This window comes from Kogia breviceps, chromosome 10 (genome assembly GCF_026419965.1).
Source record: "Kogia breviceps isolate mKogBre1 chromosome 10, mKogBre1 haplotype 1, whole genome shotgun sequence".
Taxonomy (NCBI): Eukaryota; Metazoa; Chordata; class Mammalia; order Artiodactyla; family Physeteridae; genus Kogia; species Kogia breviceps.
Window position 1 is genome coordinate 19,711,564 of NC_081319.1, and position 16,758 is coordinate 19,728,321.

A 16,758-nucleotide genomic window follows, 5' to 3' on the forward strand; every position below is an offset into this window, starting at 1 on the left:
AAAATAAAAGCTCCTATACCCTGTCTCCATAGGATCGTTCAGACACGGTTGCATCTTGTAGCTTTATTTTTATTTTTTAACTGGCTATCTTTATGTATGGGAACAGTCATCTCCAGAGATTCATTTTCATTTCAAAAAACTTCTAAAGGTGTTAATTGCATTTTTCAAAACTCTTATGTAATTATTTAAAATTATTCCACCAGCACCATAAATCAGAACTTTTCCCATTATATCGCCAAGGAACATTTATGACCTGTTTAGACACTTTTGATTTATAGGTTTAGGAAACAAGAATATAGAAGGCATTGCCAGGTCTTAATTTGGAAATTTCTTTAGCCACGTCTGTTTCTGCAGAAAAGAGGAAAAGAAAGCTGGTGGGAGAGGTGATTGGGAGCTCTGGCCTCACACACACCAGTGAGACGCGAGAAAAAGAGGCGTAAGACCCAGTTTGGGGGACCTGCTCTGACATGAGCAATCAGGGTGCCTTTCACGAGTTGTTTAATCTTTCTAGGCGTTATTTTTAAACGCTGGTTCCAGGTAACGGGGTGCTTAATTCTGAGGGAGTTATTTAACTTTCTTGACCTCAGTTTGCCCATGTGTTAAATGTAGATTAATCACAGCGTCTGGATTGTGGCACAGATTAAATAAGTTTGTTGACTTCTGCACTGAGAAACATTTGTCTCTGAAGCACCTACTAAGATGCAGGCAGCGTGGTTAGCCGTCACGTGAAGGTGACAGGAGGGGTCAACACTGACACTGCGCCCGGCATCGCCTGGTGCTTTCAGTCTGGAGTAGGCTGGTACCACAGATAAATGCGAATGACCCCTGGTGTGAAACTGTTCTTGGTAATTGTCAAATAGTAACGGTAGCAACTCCGGTTTAGACGTTCTGAAACGCTGGAATGCACACATCTAGAAAACGGATCACAGTACATCTGAAATCGTGCGATTCTAGGAATGTAGCGACGTCAAAAATTGCGTGTGGAAGAGGTTAAGGAAGAGTTAATATTTTGAGCTGAAGGATCACGATTTTTTTTAAAGTCTCAGCAGGCTGAAATTCTGGATCAAAATGAGAAAGATCTTTCATGGGAATAAATGCACAGCCCCATACCCTTGCCCAAGTGCAGAGTAAAGAGCTGTAACTTACCAGTGGTTCAGGTGATAGTTAGGGGATGATTGTAAAACCAGTAGGAGCCAGTTGTGCCCTACTGAGAGGCAGGGGGATCGAGGACCCTAGGCTGCATGAATAGCGTAATGAAGAATTGAGGCTCTGTCCTCCTTGGGGGACAGATGACACTTGGCCTGCTGTGCTTATTTCTGGATGCTACATTTGAAGGGGGTAGGGGCAGACCAGAGCGGAAGGCCTTGTACGTGCCATGTCAAATACCATCCTGATCTCCGAAACAAAACCAGGTCTTATTTGGCACTTTAAGGGGAACGACAAAACCAAGACAGTGTGAGGCCCTGGTAGGAAGGGGCAGAATCGCTATGGTGCAGGGTTAAATTGAATCATCCCTTGGGATTAAGTTGGTCCCTCAGCGGGCAATTCCCAGAATCCAGGTGACCAAAGAGAAGTAAGGTCTTGCCAGTGCTGGGTGTTCAGCCACTATTTGTGGCTGTTCTGTGGCCCTGATGAAGTGTGGGCTGTGGCCTTTCTCTGGGTTTTTTCCTGCGTCAGGCAAGAGCCTCCAGAAGCAGAGCCAAATGAAGTAGAGATGCCTTGAGCAATGAGCATCCTTTTTCAGGGTGTCTGGTGTTGGCAGCAGCTCAGGAAATGGCTTTTCCCGCCCTTCCAGCCTTATCTCCATTCAGGATTCTTTTCATTTGACGAAATTAGCAAGACAAATGCTAAGACGGATGATTTTTTTTTTTTTTTTTTTTTTAAATCTAGATCGCTGTCGACCTGCAGTAGGTACAGGACTACTGCATGTATTGGACTTGTATTGGACTTAGTGACTTGAGTTTATTCACTTCGCTATACAATGTGAAGTGGTTCATGTAATCCTTGAATCATAGTTAATATTCTATTTGTCTTTTTTAAACTTTCAAAGAATCTGATCATTGATCGCTCTATATAAATCCTTTTTTTTTTTTTTTTTTGGCATGTGAGGTCACTCCATCACAAAACCGTCATCTACAAGATTTTAGCCCCTGACTTGGTGACACAGAGGTGCCTGTCTTGCCATTGAATATGCATGGCACATATAGAGATGTTGTTATTTAACATGCACTTAGTTACTTCTTCTTAGCCCTACACTACAAGTTGAGAAAGAAGCAAGAGTGTGGAATTTGTCTCTTGGACCTTGTAGTTTGGAAAAAATACGCGCATGAAACAAATAGAATGAGAGAAGGAAGGGACAAACGAACAAAGGAGAGAGAAAGAGAAAACATTAATTCATTGGTTTATTCATTTGTTGATAAATTCATCAAATATTTGTTAAGGGGCTATTATGTACCAGGCACTCTTTTTGGCATTCGGTGAGTTAATTACTATTTGATAGACTGTGGAAATGTCCAGCGTAGACAGTAAATGCGGCAGCAGGTCAGGGAAGTGATACCACCCCCAGAGTTAGCACCATGGGCAAAAAGATGCCTGAGTTGTAGAGTGGCCTCTTCCGCTGTCTTATATGTGTACGTGTGTTTGTTTTTCTGTCGAGGAGGATGATTTGCCTAATGGAGGAGTATTTTTTGTTCAGACGCGGCTCATTTCTCCTTTTCTATAACATGTGATTTCACAGGTCTAGATAGGGCTTGAGTTGTCCTCTCTGCACGCACTTAGTTCAAAAGGAACACGTGAATAAAAATGAGCGAGAACCACCTTCACCCCAGCACGGTGAGGCTGCCTTGGGAGAACTCGCACCAAGACCAAACCTCAAGGTTGAAGGATAGGAGCCTTGCTGCCCAGAGGGAGTGACGTGTCCAAGACCAATGGTGGTCTTGACTGTGCTGGTTTGCTTAGAGCTCTCTTTCCTCTCCTGAGGGCTTAGCCTACAAGACGTTAACATTTTGTAAGCTTTGCCCCTGTATTAGATGTGGATTCTCTTCATGCTTTCATTCTATCTAACTGTATAATAAGATGTCCACATCTGATGCATTATTTAAACCCTTTGGTGACCAAAATATCCCATCCTTGAGTCTCTGCTCCTTAGCGTCCATATTTTTGGTTCTGTGTCAGACTCACCCTCCAAAAACTCGCAGAGTCAAAATCTCTGGATCGGAAAGATCGGAGTAAACAGGTTTGAGAGCGTGCCAGGATAGGAATACAGAACATCACCCTCTGCAGACTTAGGGAAAAGTGTGTATGGCGGGGGTGTGTTTGAGCCAGCTCAGGTCAAGGCTGGCAGAGATCATGTTACATACTGGACATGGTCTAGATGAAGAGCAGAGACCATGCCCTGAATGGGAAGAATGAGGAGAGGAAGAGAAGAATGCATTTTTGAGATGAGAAATTTGGGTGAAATTGGGAAAAAGAAGAAAAACCCTTTGATCGCAAAGAAAGGGAGTTGTAGCAGCAATTATAATCGCCCCAGCCTTGTTAAATACCTTGCAGTTCCCCGGTGTTAGCGGTTCATGCTGTCTCCCGTGTGAACATGTGTATACACTCCTCCCAGTAGCTGAAATATCCTTCCCCAGCCCTGCCTGCCCAGCTACCTGGGACAGACCCATTAGCCTTAAATATGCAGCATAATCCTTGTCTTATTCTAAAAGCCCCTTTATCCCCTAAGGCCAAGGAGAGAGCCCCTCTTCCCTGCCCTTTGCATGGGTGTCTCTCTCTTTTTAATTCAGCAAATGATCAAATGATGGCTGATGCCATGCCATGCACTCTGAGAACACTGAGAGAGTTCTGCTCCTTACCTTGGGCAATGAGGGTGTTGGAAACTTGGACAGGGAGCTTAAAACCAGCTCATTAGGTCAAAGAGCCCTGATTGGGTGTAAGCTGAGCCCTCTCTGGGGCCATGGTGGCTGAGGTTCCACCAAAGACTTCCCTTCCCAGAGACAGTGGTAGCAAAACATCATCGAAACATAGACTGAGGGTTCCGTAAATTAGGTCTCATGTTGGCCAGCCTATATGTTCTCAGCGCTCAGGGCAGACCCCTCCATAGATTATCCCAGTGGGTCCTTGAGAATTCATTTAAGAAATCAGCAAACTCCTTCACACACCCAAGTGATGACGTGGCTGGAGGATCTGGCGAGCCGAGCCCCCCCCCCCTCGTGACCTGGCGCTGGAAGTGGGGCTGCCTCATGACCCTGGATTTAAAAAACAAAACAACCAAGTGCCTTCTTGCATTGTTAAGATTCATTGGATGAAAGGGCTACTACTACTTAGTTGAAGTTTGGAGTTAGGGTTGATAGTACGTCACAGAAAAATAAGAGGTCGACGAGAGTAAAAACAAAACAAAACAAAACAAAAACCATTTTGCCTTCTGGTACAGTATTTCATTATAGCAAAAGGAGAAGATTGAAGGAAAAGCAGTGTGTAGTACCAATAAGAATGGTATTAGGAAACATTTAAGTGCTTCCCAGGCACTGACCCATTTTATCACATTTAATCCTTGTAACAACCCTCTGGGAAAAGTCCTGGGATTAGTTCCCTTTATAGATGTAGAAACTGAGGCACGTAGAGACGAATAATTTACCAAAAGTACAGTCAGGAAGTGGTGCAGGCAGCATTCGAACCCATAGCAGTCTCTCTCCAGAGCTGTCATAGGAAAGTGTCTGGGGGCCTTTTATGATCAGGGACGTAATCCGTCCCATCACCGTGATGTTCCGTCTTTACATCTGAGATGCTGTTGCCAGGAGAGCGCCAGCACCATCCAGGCTAGGGCTGCGAGGACACTGCCTGGTGCCCAGTGACGTATTGGAAGAAGATGAAAAGTCTGTCTACCTGTTTGTCTGTGTGTCTCTCTCTTCTCAGTAATGGAAATGGAAGTGTGAGGAGTTCCTTAATCAAGGAGAAGTCACTCAAGACAGTGCATGAGCCCTCGTTCCACTGCCTCTCCTCCCAGCCTGGTTGTGGCTACAGACAGATTCAGGGCCAATTTCACGCTCACGCGGTGGGCCAGGGTTGCTGCTGTGGATTCCTGTAAGAAGCAAAGAGGCTCTCAGGATTTCACCTTTGTATTATTTCAGGTTCTATTCATGCTGACCAATCAGTGGCTCTTGGTCACATCTGTTTGCCAAGTGAGGAAAACTGGACCCGCCTCTTTGTTCTTCCAGACCTAGTTCTAGCCCCCAGCCTGGTCTCCAGCTTGGCGTATGGTACAAAAGCCTTGTTTCAGAGTCCTTCAAGTCCCACACCTCTCCTTACTAGCTGTGAGATACTGGATAAGTCATTTCAACTCTCAGAGCCTGTTTTCTTCATCTGTTAAGTGGGCACAATAATGCCTCCCTCATAGGCTTGTTTCAAGGATTAAGAGATATTATGGAAAGTGCCAAACCCATCGTGAGCTCCCGGTAAATATGTGCTGCATTTCTCAGCCATCCTGTTACCAGGCGCCAGCCCTTCCCTCTTTTGCCCTTTCTTTGGCAAACCCTGTTCCGAGGTCCTGGGACATGGCCTCCTACTTTGTAACCGGCAGGCTGTTTTCAGTACTCCCAACACCACCTCCTTGATCATGACTGGCTTTGGGCTTTGTTTTCTTAGCTCTTATCTCAAAGTCACCTGAGCTCTGCAACCAGGAAGCAAGAGGCTCCCTAAGGCAGGACTGAGCTCTGGCGGGGAGAATCACACCCCTCCTCTTTCATCCACCAGCCAAGTGACCTCAGACGAGTCTCCTGACACTTGCTGACATCGGAGAGGTTGCTGGGTGCTAGACACTTGTGGCCACGTGGTCGCCAGGCATCAGATCAGAGATGCGCACCAGTGCTCTCGAATCAGGGAAACTGAGTTTAAAGATTGACCCCCCCCCCACACACACACCTCAAAAGTCATAAAAGAAACCTCTGTCCACTGCGAGGCAGATCGTTGCTCCCATTTTACAGATGAGGAAATACAAACAAAAACCTTTGGGGACTACCTAGTTTGTCGGTGAGTAGCAAAGATTGGATTCACACCTGCCTCTCTCGCACTGCAGACTCCAGGTAACCTTCTCCACGTGCCACGGTATATATATAATAGGATTCCTGTTTGGTAGGTTATCATGAGAAGGATGAGAGAGTATATGGCGGGGCTTTGCCACTTCAGAAGGCTGGCCAGAGGGAAGGACTGTGGCTGTTGATGTTTTACACTGTATGTGCCGAGCCGGGAAGACGTCCGGAGTAGCATGAGGTAGAGAGAAGAAAAGTTGGAGGGGAGAAGAAGTTGGTAGGTCAGGGGGATGGTGAATGGATAAGAAAGGGTGTCAGAGAACAGTTCACCACAGAGCTCCCTGATTTCAAAGGCCTGGCCTGTTGGGTTGTGACATTACATAGATGTGTCCTGACCCATCTCAAAAATTGGACCTCACTGAATTTAATTAAGATCAATTAGACATTCCTCCTATTGTGCAAACACACAATACCTTATTTGTCTGAAAAGAACAAAGTTCTATATGACCTGAAAGCTTCCTGCTTCATCTATTGCTTTTCCTCAGGAGGGATGACATGCCATTTAAAACAATAAAAAAATAAATAATTGGCCTGCAGGCTGGACTGTCTGCTTTTCTGTATGCATTTTCTTAAGACGAGAGTTATCAGGTCTCAGAAGGAATCTAATATCTCTGTGATGCTTTGCTTCCTTGCCAATTTCCCTTTTCATCCAGCCCAGACCTTACCTGTGGCTTCAACCTGAGATGGAAATGCCAGCCCCCACCAGTAGTTACCTGGCACATAAAGCTTTCCTCTCTCCTTTCCGCTATGAAACAGACAGAAGCAGGTGAATGGCTTACGAGGTTGGACCAGAAATTGAGAACATTGTTTTGGTGGGAGCGGGCGTGATGGAAAGAGAGAGCTTTGATGGTTAAAGAAGAGGGGAAAAAATCGCAAGGAAACAGGACATAAATGTGTTTGGAAGTCAGGTGATTTTAGCCTCCTCCTCTGAGACCCCCACTCAATTCACCAAGTCCTAAAGCATGTTAGTGATTTATTCAATGGAGCACAAGTTACTGATGTTTCACAGGGTTTATGACCTAGAGAGGATCAGAATAGAGCTTTTGAGCTGTTTTCCAAAAAACATTTTTCCCTCCCTTTGTTCCCTGATATTCTGTTGACACAATAGTGCCTAAGATTCAAGAGTTCTCAAATCCTGTTTATATTTTTTAACTATATTCTTGGTAGTTTTATATATGACATTCATCGTAAGCTATAAAAGCACCTAGAAATTAGTTCCTCTGGTAGGGTAAAATGTGTACCTGACACATAATAAGTAGTTAGTGGTGATAGTTTTTGTTATTATTATTATTTTTTTAATTTTAATTTTTATTATTATTTTTTTTTTGCGGTACGTGGGCCTCTCACCGTCGTGGCCTCTCACATTGCGGAGCACAGGCTCCGGACGCGCAGGCTCAGCGGCCACGGCTCACGGGCCCAGCCGCTCCGCGGCACGTGGGATCTTCCCGGACCGGGGCTCGAACCCGTGTCCCCTGCATCGGCAGGCGGACTCTCAACCACTGCACCACCAGGGAAGCCCCTGTTATTATTATTATTAAAGAAAATATGGAGGGTATCTTATTCATCTTTCTCTTTGTTTAGGTGAAGCGTGGAGTCTCAGAGAGGTGAGGGGACGTGCCCACAATCACACTGTTAGCTCATGACAATGTCATTGACAGATCCCCGTGTCCTATCTAATACTCCTACACCGTCTCAGGGTTAAACAGAGCACTTGAGGCCACTTTGGACTAGAAAAGATCTGCCTACCTGTTGATGGACCTGTTGGGAGAGTCCCAATTTGGGATTGTTTGCGAAACTACCTGAGCTTTCAAAGAGTGGAAAGTGGACGCTGAGGGCTGTGGACCTTAAGGTCCTGCTTCAGATTCTGTCCCTGAGTCCATACACGTTTCCTCTCCTGCCAGCTTCCCTCTTCCACCCCCTGTCCCCTGCCAAGAACTGGCCTCATCACTTTTCTCTAGAAGACCAAGTCTTTGGATTTTTCTGTGGTCTCTTTTCAAGGCAGAGGGGTGTGTGTGTGTGTGTGTGTGTGTGTGTGTGTGTGTGTGTGTGTGTGTGTGTGTGTGTGTGTGTGTGTGTGTGTGTGTGTGATCGGTGACCATCGAGGAAAGAAAAGCCATAGAGAGCTGTAAGGCCCCAGAAAGGGTTTTCGATGTCGCAATTGCTATGCCACACAGTGTGGAAGGCAATTCTCTTTGCAGGGGATTCCGCAGCCCTGCGCGGGCTTCCCTGGTGTAAGATTTATTGTTGGCTGGATCGCGTGTTCGTTATAAGAGCATTTACTCGGCATCTCAAGCGCTGTCAAGAGTGCTACTTCCTGAATGCTTCTGAGGTTGCAATTGCTAAGCTTCATTTTCCCGTCTTGGAGATATATTTTTGAAATGGGATGCAGGGATTTGTAAGGCCTCGTGCTTCCCATTGACGCTGACAGGAGCTGCTTCGTTCAACCCTTGCTCGCTGCCGCAGAAATTCACCAGCTGATGCCCAGAGCCCTCCTCCCTGCCCGCCTGGCTCGCCCGCCAGGGCACCTGTCGTGGGGAGCAAGCCTGGCAGCGCGTCCCGTTGTTTGGGGGGGACTGATGCCAGCTCATCAATCTCGGAGTTAACTGTTGTCTTACTTAAACAAAGGATAGACGAAAGCTCTTCTTTTCCCCTTTTTTTTTTTTTTTTTTATTCCTCTTCGTTTTATATGGATCTTATGGATCTTATGAATGCCTGAGGAAAACTTGAGCTGCGAGCCAGCTAAATATACTGTATCATGAAACCTTAGGGACCACTGAAATGGGAACAGTGGCCCTTTACTGCTAAGAAGGTGTTTTATTGAAAATGCACTGACATACCTCTCCCCGGAGAGGGAGCAAAGGAGGAGGCAAGATGCCCAGCAGTAATACAGGTTGTTCTCTTAGGTGAGCTTTAAAATACAGAGTTTGGCACTCCTGTGCTCTGAGCCAGCCGGCAGTCGAGTAGACGGATGTGCATTTTTACATTAAAAGTGCCATATTTCACCCTCGGCATCTCCTCCCACACGCCCCCCCCCGTTTTTTTTTTTTTTTGAAGTGTCTTAATTTATATATTCCAGTTAATAGTTCACTACATGGCCTTTCTCTCTCCAGCTTTTGAAAGTTATCTTTGGAATAAGTTGAGGTAGTCGAAATGTCCTAGTCCTGGCAGGCTTGCCAGCAGAGGGCAGGCTTTAAAGAAGGTTTTGACAGGAGGGTGTGTCCGCCTAGGGTCACAGGAGGGTGGCGTGGGCCGGGAGGGAGACTGGTGAGCCTTGTTCAGAGGGCAGGATGGAACACGCTCCCTCTACCTCTTCGCAGGCCTGCTGCGCACCTCGGGTCCCCCGAAAAACTGACTTTCCTACCTCAAGGTGGCCAGTGCCTTTAAAATGATGCTCAGCGATTTCTACAGAATTAAACATTTTTTAAAAATATTCAAATGTCATGTCATCACCCAAGAGCCATTTTTTTTCTTTTCCCCTTCAGTGACCCAGTTCTGCTTGTGTCTAAAATCGAGAGTTTGCACGTGGGTGTGTCGTCAGCACTGCTACTCTTCGGGGGGAGGGGGGAGGATAAGGCCTCGTGCTTGATGGTGATAGTGATTCTTTTTTCCTGATACCTGAAGGAAGGAGCTCTTTGGGAAATGACCTCCTGCCCTAAAACATGTCCCTTTTTGAGGCTTTTGTGCCCCTCGGTGTAATCTGTCCTAACCTTATGGTAGAAGCAGTCCAGTAATACATTGTACATTATATTAAACCGAGATTATAATTTGAGCATAAATGAGAGAGAGTAATTTGTTACTGTCAATCAGATGCAGAGTTTGGAATGGATGTTGCCATTTTTCTTTCCGAGACATGATTTTGTTTACCCGTGACATTCTATGAATATCTTTACGTTTCGAGTGAGGGACTTTTTTTTTTTTTTTTTTGAGAGGGTGGTAAATGTTTTCCATAGCTTATGTACCCATCATAAGTCACCTGAATGTTGACATGTCACAGTGTGTATCTAGAAAATTAACCAGGAGCAATCGCATTATAAAATGTTGCATCAAATGAAGATGCTGATGACAGTTTGGAGGGGGTCACGGGAAGCAATGTAAACTCCTGCGCAAGAGTGAAAACTTGCAGTCTTTTCCCTTGGCTGAGCGGGGAGCAAAAGAAAAGCAACATAATTGCCTTCATTGTCCACAGACATAACAGCGACATAAACAATAGCAACCTGGAGCTAACTGCCTTAGCTCCCTGTAGATAGATGATGTATTAATTTATATTTTTAAGTAAAAGCCCCACTTGAATCAAGAAGGAACGGCAGGTCCTTGGAGACAAGTGCCCAAATGTCCAGATTCGGGCACGTCTGTCGCAGTTTCGTCTCTCTAATTGGCTGCTGGTTGGCGGTCTTTGGAGACATGAGAAATAAGTGAAACAGGGCTCCTTCTGGAGAGACTCGCTTCCCTGGGCAGGTCATCAAGCCCACTTCTGGAGGGAGGGGCCTAAATTCTGTAGTCCTGCTCTTTCAGCGTGTTCTCCTCTAGCAACAGGGTCAGTTGGTTCAATCTCTCTAAGTTCTGTCATTTCAGAATATGTTCTGGGTACTCCACGAAACAAATGGTTAAAAAGAAAGGAAATAAGTGTTCAAGGAAGGGCTGTTTGGAAGAAGATGGGGAACTGAATTAAGATTTTGGCCCCTTGAAATTCCCTGGCGGTCCAGTGGTCAGGACTCCACGCTTCCACTGCAGGGGGCACGCGTCCGATCCCTGGTCGGGGAACTAAGATCCTGCATGCTGCACAGCATGGCGAGAAAAGAAAAAAGAAAAAAAGAAAAAGATTTTGGCCCTCATGAGCAAGTTGATTTTTTTCAACCCATCAAACTGTTCATCCCTTGGTAGAGATAACTGACTTTATCTGGGGAGGTGTCTCGCTCTCAGTGTTGCTTAGAAATATGTGAGCCAGTGCCCATTTACATGTCCTTTTTCTGGTGATTGCAAAGCAGCTCCGGCTGGAGCCGAGGACCACGTGGGCCCAGCACCGTGGCTGGTGTCTCCTCCTTGGCCGTGCCATCCATCAAAGTGTGGGAATAACGTCCCGACAAGATGCTCCTTCTGACTCTGCGTTGAATCCATCTTATCAACATTCTCAGCTCTGAATGGGCAGTAAAACCTTTCACTTTCTTCTGCGTTCAAGGCTAGGGCTCAGCAGAACCAAATAAAATACATGATTTGAGTCCCAGGTGTGTTATTTGGTGGTTAGAGTTTGGTGTGGGATCATAGTAATCTGTTCTTAAGTACACAGCCAGCTGCACAATGGACTCATTTAGCAACTGACAGGTTTCTTAATATGTGGTGTTTGAACAAGGGCTGTATCTGTTGTGGGTGTTAGGATGTGGGCATCAAAAATATTTTTCAGTAGGGTATTTAGCATTTCCTTCACTCTTCCTTAAACATTAGCCCCCCCCCCCCCACAGGTATTCATTTTATATTATCATGGCCTCTCTTTTTCTGGAACTATTCAGTGTCTTGTTTCTCCTTGTGGCCCGTGGAGCTGGGTGTGTTTGATTCTTAGGGAAATGAAAAGAAAAATCACTTTGCCTTTCTGAACTTCAGCTTCCTCCTCTGTAAAATGGGGGTTGCAATTTCTGTTCACATTGTGACAACTAAATGAACCCCTGTGGCTGAGTAACCCGTCTAAAGCCTGCCCCTCAATCCACAGTTTTCTAAAGCTCCTGTGATCCAAATGTCCAAATGCTGCTGCTTTTATTTTTATTTTATTTATGTTTTTGCCTTTCCGACCCAGCCTTTCCAAAATGACCTGGCGCTCATAGAACAAACGGCATTAGCCAAGTCTTCTAAATCGCTGCACCTTTTCACGTTTATAGTGTATTCCAGCCATTATAAGTCCCAGCTCTCCCTGAATCCCAGGCACAGGGCAGGTAGACAGGACCACATGGAAAGGGATCTTGTTTTTTGTTTTTAAAATATTTATTTATTTGGCTGTGCCACGTCTTAGTCGAGGCACGCGGGATCTTCGTCGCGGCATACGAACTCTTAGTTGCGGCATGTAGGATCTAGTTCCCTGGCCAGTGATTGAGCCTGGGCCCGCTGCGTTGGGAGCCTTAACCAAGATGGCCTGGGCATATAAAACTTATCCAGGTTTATCTCTGAGGGTGCATTTCCGTGCCTAGAAGTAGTCTCTGAGTCACCATGTCATGTTTGGAGAGAGGGTGGGAAGGGCTCCAGGTGGCCTCTGCTTTTGCTAAGCTACTTTGTCACCTCCCCCCTTATCCAAACCATTCGTCCTAGAAACACCACCTCCCCAAGGGGCCTTCCCAGACCTCTCCTGATCCACTCATCTCCCCCTACTCCGTGGTCTCATGGTGATTAATGCCACCACCATGCAATTTAGTATTTGTGTAACCACCGCATTGCATCACTTTCTAATTATTTTGTGTGAGGCTGGACTCCACAGCTGGGTCACAAGCTTCTGTAATGTTTGTTGTTTGCTTGTTTGTTTGTTGTTTGTTTGGATGCTCCCGGAGACAATTAGCTTACAAACGCAGACCTGCAAAGGAGGTAGGCCAACTTGTAAAAGCATGCTTGAGTTTTATGGATGCCTCTGAAAGAATTTGTCTTTAAAAAAAAAAAAAAAAAAAGAATTGCTTCTTTAAAGGGCACCCTGATGTTGTTCACAGACGTTAAATCTCTAATGAATTTTAATACCTTTGAAAAAAATCGCATGTGGATTTTGAAATGAACATTTCTCCTCTCTCACTGTGCCTTGGTTGGAGAGAACTTCCTATATTTTTATTTCCTGTCTTTGGGGCCCTGCCAGCCCCTACGGAAGGAGGGCCTTGTCTCTTTAAGAGTCAGAACTCTACTGATTCATGGTACACTGGCAGATTTAAGGCCCCTCTCCCCAAAAAAGAATGCCCTTGGTTCTCTGTTGAATATTCATGAGAGGGTGGGGTCACATTTTTGTGACCTGAAAAACTTCCATTAATAAATTTGTTATCTGACACAAAAACACTTTAGGGTGGAGCTGGATCAGTGCTGCACCCATTTAACATCTGATCATAAGTTGACAGTCAACTGGCGCTTTTGTCTCCTTTGCTGGTGGATTAATGGGGGGGATTGTCTGCTCCCGAGCTGACCTGATTGAAATTCAGGCATTTGCTTGATCGGAAATAGTATCAATATGCTTTCTGGTTTGTAGTAACCTGCGTTAACACCTCAAATGGAAAAATACTTTCAAGTAAAACTGAAATTAGTGGAGTAGGATTTGTAGCCTTTTTTTTTTTAATTGAGGGAAAATACATAATCATTCATGTCACGACTACTTTTCCTCGAATATTTTTGAGAAAAATAATTAAAAAGAGTTTTGTTTGTTTTGTAAGTATAGGCCAAAAAGTTCTTCCCTAAATTGAACAAGGGTGAATTAGACAGGTGATTCTAGAGCTGCGGAAAATGATTAAATTAACCTGGCACCGAAATCGGGCCAGTTGAGCCCACCAAGTTTAGCGTATTGGTGACTTTTTTTTTTTTTCCCTCACACTGTACTCAGCTTTAAACAGCATTAAAGAGCAGTGACTAATAGAGGTCATCTTCAAGTGCTCATTGAGAGTAGCCTGTGTTGATGTTGTTGTATAAATAAGAACGGAATTTAGAGAATTATTTCTTAGCGGAAGAGTGGCAGATGCTTGCTTCAGCAGCTGTCGTTCTAGAGGGCAAGGAGCTTGGCTCAGCAACGAGGTACGTTGGTTGTTATTTATTTCTACCCCCGTGTCGGGTTCGTTTTCCTCTGTGCGCACAATCACACTCTGGCGAACCCGGCTCTTGGAAAGAAAAGGGGGAAAATAAAAGAGGCCAAGGCTGGGTTAAACCAGGGACGTGAAGCGAAAGTTCTCCCGCAAAGGCCGTTTTCGAGGAAGTTCTCCCGAGCTGCCTTTGAGCCCCGCATCCCCTTCCGATTCTAAACAGTTGCTCCGAGCAGTCGGGGTGTGCGCCGGACGCGCCGGTTCCCCTGCGTTGCCGCCGCTCGGGTTGCTCTGAAAGGCCGGGACAACTCTTTGTCAGTTTCCAAGAGGAAACAAACACCGCCACCCCACCAAAAAGCCCCGACCCGGCAGCCCTTGCCGGAGGGAGAGATGCGCGCCGCGCCCGGCTTCCCAGACGTCAGCCGGAGGCGGGTCAAAGGGTTAACAGCAATTAAGCGGAGTTGCTCCCGAAACAAAAGCCGGGTTTCAGCCGAGCGTGATTTCACCTGCCGCGCGGAGGGGGGCCGGGGGGCGCGGGCGCGGGGCGCGGGCCGCGGAGCCCATTGTGTGGGGCGCGGCGCGGCGCGGGGTGTTTAGAGGCGGGTTGTGATTGGTGGAGCAGGGCGGGGCGGGTGGGCGCGGCGCGGCGCGTCTTGTCAGCCCGCGAGCCGGAGCGCCCCTGCGCGCGTGCAGTCCGCCTGCACGCCGAGGCCGCCGGACCCCACGCCCGGCCCGCGCGGGCGCCCTGAGCCGGCTCCGCGCGCCTGGCGGCTACATGGAGAGTGTCAGGTTGGTCCCTGTGATTGATCTTTGCCGTTCTGCTCTCCTTCCCCGGGCTCCGCAGTGCCAGCTTCCTGGGGCCTCACTGGGGAAGGCAGGAGCGCCCGAGGGTTTCTAAGTTGAGTCTTTTGGAAAAAAAAAATAATATTAACCATCGCTGTTTACCAACTTGGGTGGGAGTTGCGCTCTGGAAGTGGAGGCGGGGGGGAGGGAGTGGAGGGGTGGGAAGAAGCAGCTCCAGGCCTGTGGGTCCTGGAAGAGAGAGATTACCCCCCCGCCCCGTTCCTCTCTTGCTCTCCCTTTTTAAAAATGTTCATGGGTGGGGTGTAGTTGAGAGTTGAAGGAAGTCCTGCTGCTTGTGTTTTGCTCTCGCGCTCTCGCTCTTTCTTTCTTTCTTTCTTTTTTTTTTTTTTTCCGTTTGCGACTGGTTTTCTGCCGTTCTGGCCTTCAGGCAGCCACTTTGGTAAAGCCCTCGCCATCACTCCATTTGGGGGAAGTATCTGGGGTGTGATTTATGTCACTTTCAGAGCGTGTGACATATACAAGGAGTCTTCCATCTCAGGGTGACCCGTGTGGATGTTTCTTTGCTTCTGATAGTTTGTTTCTATATCTGTCTAGCCTATTTTCAGCTTAGCTATTCAAATTCAAGGAGTTCACACACAGTCAAGGGGGGAGGGGGACGAATAAAGCCGCACACAGAAAAGGGTAGGCTGGCGGAGGGACACTCAGGCAGGTTTGGGCGTCTCAGCCTCTGTTGCATTACTTTGCTGGTTAATTAAGTAGGGAGTGGGCTTTGGGTTAGGACGCGCAGCGGACTGAGGAATTGTCAGGGGGTGCTCCGATCCGAACCGGCTTTGAATGTAGCTGCCTCAACTGTCAGAACTGCCTGAAAGACGGTCAGTGGAAACGAGACTTTCTTGGTTCCCCCGCCCAAGTGTCGTGATGGGAAGGAGGGGACCTTTAGGAAGTGGGTGGTAAAGTTTTAGAGCAAAGTACATATAGACTCTTTCCTCTTTGGGATTAACTCCTTCAGGGCCTGCCGGTTCGGAGTAAAATATCTAATAATTTTATACTCTTGTCCACCCAGACCAAGTGTTCTAATCAAGCCAATTTAAAAATGCAAATCACCTAATTTCCATAGATTCCAACATTCTGAAAGTGACACGTTTGGGGGAAAAAATTATGCCTAATAACAGGAAATGTGAATCATACTATCAGTGACTAATCTGCTTAAGAAAAAAAATAAGTTACATTTATTTTATTAGGAAGTCAGTGTTAAAGAAGCCATTTTTTTTTAACTTCAAATCGAGTGAAGTTTTTATTTTAGAGGCGGCCTTTTTTTGCCTTTTTTTTTTCCATTTGTTTGTAATAGATTTTCCAAGAGGAATGCTCAGTCAAAGCTGGTTTATGTGGTAAAGTGTTCAAGCTAGCATGTCATTGTCAAAAACCTCAAACATGATCACATTAAGATTCTAGTTTAGGATCTGTTGCTGTTATTGTTGTTTAAAAGAATACAAAGCTTTCTCGAATATTAAGACTCCTCACTAAGTAAACCGAATGAAGACTGAAGCACATTCTTCTAATTGATGCCCTTCGCTTACACTGAAAAAAGGTCTACTTCTATTTTACGTGATTCTTTGTAGCTGCCTGACACATTTCAGTGGAAAGTGTGTAAAAATGAAACCAAAATACAGACTGCCTACCCAGAGACACTGGCTGACTTACTCTAGGATGTGATAGAGCTGAACTGAAAACGGATTGGGCTGACACTTGATAATCAAAGTTGATTTATTGTTCATTAGTACTGCATTAGCCCTTTCAGGCAAGACAGTTATTTGTGTAGTGGCCTGTCAAAAGCAAGACTGTAAGCACCTGTCATTTCTGAGGCATGAGATAAGCAACCAGATATTAAGATGATGCAAATAAAAATACGTTGGACTAGGTCAAGGGCCACATGATCATAAATTTTTTCTTTAAAAGAAAAAAGAGCATGGGTCACTACCAATCTGTAAGAAGAAATCTACTAACTATATATATATATATATTTTTTTTTTTTTTTTTTTTTTTTTTTTTACCCTAGGGACTACTTATAGAATGAAAGTAATGGGCTTTATGCTCTCTTATTTGCCCCCAGAACTTTCTTTTCTACC

At 45.8% G+C, this 16,758-nt stretch overlaps 1 protein-coding gene across 18 annotated transcripts in view; it reads left to right on the top strand.

Moving 5' to 3' along the window:
* The window catches only part of FOXP1 (forkhead box P1), a 602,646-nt gene that overhangs the window by 481,662 nt on the left and 104,226 nt on the right, over positions 1-16,758 (top strand). For 2 of the 18 annotated variants that reach the window (XM_059077914.2, XM_067043624.1), the window contains exon 1: positions 14,490-14,617. The exons of 13 other annotated variants lie outside the window; for them this stretch is intronic. The gene's annotated coding sequence lies outside the window, so the exon portion shown is untranslated. Of the gene's footprint in view, positions 1-14,489; positions 14,618-16,758 lie in introns of those variants that run through there. 3 more of the 18 variants (XM_067043625.1, XM_067043623.1, XM_067043627.1) reach the window with 3 other exon arrangements.